Genomic DNA, 2,359 nt, shown 5'->3' with positions numbered 1-2,359 from the left:
ACCATTCTCTCTCTACCCATCTATCTATCACTCACTCTCTCTCTCTAGCTAACTATTTATCAAGCATGCAGTGTTTGTTGAGCTACTAATCTGTCTATGTTCCCATCGTTCTACCGATCAATCAATCGATGAGTCAATCTATTGATTTGTCTGTATTACCGTGCATCTTTGTCTGTCTTTCTCTCTCTCTGTCTGTCCCTCTCTTTCTATCTTTCTATCTGTCTATCTTTCTTTCTTTCTTTCTTTCTTTCTTTCTTTCTTTCTTTCTTTCTTTCCTTCTCTCTCTCTCTTTCTCTCTCTATCTATTTACCTATGAATTCATTAATCTCTTCTCCCTCTCACCTCTATCTCTTCTTACTCTCTGTCTCTCTCTCACTCTCTCTTACTCTCTCGTTTCTTATTATCCTCTCTCTCTCATCTTCTCATCTTCACTCCCTACCCCCTCTTCTATCCCACCTCTCACCAATTCCTTTCAACTTTCTTCTACTCGCCCCGACTGCTTTCTTCAATTTTATAGAAGTTCACCATCAGCACAGTTATCGCCGATATGTCTGCGAGTCTGATCGCCTGTCTGTCTCTTCTTAACTCTCTCTCTCTCTCTCTTTCTCTCTCACACACACACACACGCACCTTATATCTCACTCCCCCCTCCCAAATCCACATGCTCTTCTCTATTTCTTACTCACACACAGGCAGGAAAGCATACATACACGCACACACGTTTTTCCTCACACATCAACACAAAAGCACACACACATTCACCTTTCTGCAGCCACATAAATACGTACGTTCATACATACATACATACATACATATACATATACACGCACACATACATACATACTCAAGCAAAAACAAATATAAAAGATGTCCCCACCCCACGCACCTCTCCTATACGACTCGTTAACTTATACACGTTCTTCCGTATCCTACTGTCTTCTTTCATTCCCAACGCTTATTGCCCCGCTTTCTCTCGTTCCCTCTCTTTCTTTCTCTCTCTTTCTCTCTCTATATATATATCTCCCTCACTCTCACTCTATCTCACTCTCTCTCTCTCTCTGGCTCTATTTCTCTTTCACTGTCCCATTCTTTCTCTCACACATACACAAGCAGTCATATATATATATATATATATATATATATATATATATATATCTTTATTGCCCACAAGGTGCTAAACATACAGGGGACAAACAAGGACAGACAAAGGAATTAAATCGAATACATCAACTCCAGTGCGTAACTGGTACTTATTTAATCGACCCCAAAAGGATTAAAGGTAAAAAAAGTCGACCTCGGCGCAATTTGAACTCAGAACGTAACGGTAGACCAAATACCGTTTAGCATTTCGCCCGGCGTGCTAACGACTCTGCCAGCTCGCTGAAGCAAGGCATGGCTGTGTGGTTAAGAATCTCCGATCGCTGCTACCACGTGCTTTTACGTGGTTCAGTCCCGCTTCGCGGCAACTCGGTCGGGCTTTTGTTTGCTATAGTCCCCGTGACGAGCAATGCCATGGCAATGACTTTGCTAGACGGAAACTGTGTGGAAGCTTATCGTGTATCTCTCGGCGTGCTAACGATTCTTTTCTACTCTAGGCACAAGGCCCGAAGTTTCTGGGGCGGGGGCCAGTTGATTAGATCGACCCCAGTACGCAACTGGTACTTAATTTATCGACCCCCGAAAGGATGAAAGGTGAAGACGACCTCGGCGGAATTTGAACTCAGAATGTAAAGACAGACGAAATGCCGTTAAGCACTTCGCCCGGCGTGCTAACGTTTCTCTCATCTGTCATATACCGTTCCGAGCAATTCATGGCTTTTTTTATGTTGGTCTCTATGTTATGTTATATAGATGAGAAAAGTAAAAGGAAAAACAATTTGACATTAACCTGAAGATAGTTTTTATTAGCATACATCTTTATTGGACATTTGTAGAAAGAAGCAGGGTGAGAGTAACTTCGAAGTTCCGGCCTGAAAGCCTTCATCGGTTTGTCCATACACATACACACACACATATACAGACACACACATATACAGACACATACACAAACGCTCACAAACACATAAATGTACTTGGAAATGGATGCGTGGTGTTGAGAGAGAGAGAGAGGGAGGGGGAGGGGGATGAGGGGAAGGAAGTAAGTATTGGGTTGAAGGGGATTTGATGATGAATAAATGTATGTCTGAAAAAAAGGAAATGAAGGAAATTGGAGAAGGAAATAGTAAATTCACACACATTGACGCGCACGCACGCACACACACATACACACACACACACATGCGTATACGAACACATTCTCCCACACACGCACATATGTGTGGTAGCTATGAGATGCGTAAATGGGATGAATGTAGTACTA

This window comes from Octopus bimaculoides, chromosome 20 (genome assembly GCF_001194135.2).
Source record: "Octopus bimaculoides isolate UCB-OBI-ISO-001 chromosome 20, ASM119413v2, whole genome shotgun sequence".
Lineage (NCBI taxonomy): Eukaryota > Metazoa > Mollusca > Cephalopoda > Octopoda > Octopodidae > Octopus > Octopus bimaculoides.
The sequence above is the reverse complement of the archived record's forward strand: the minus strand, read 5'-3'. Positions refer to the sequence as shown.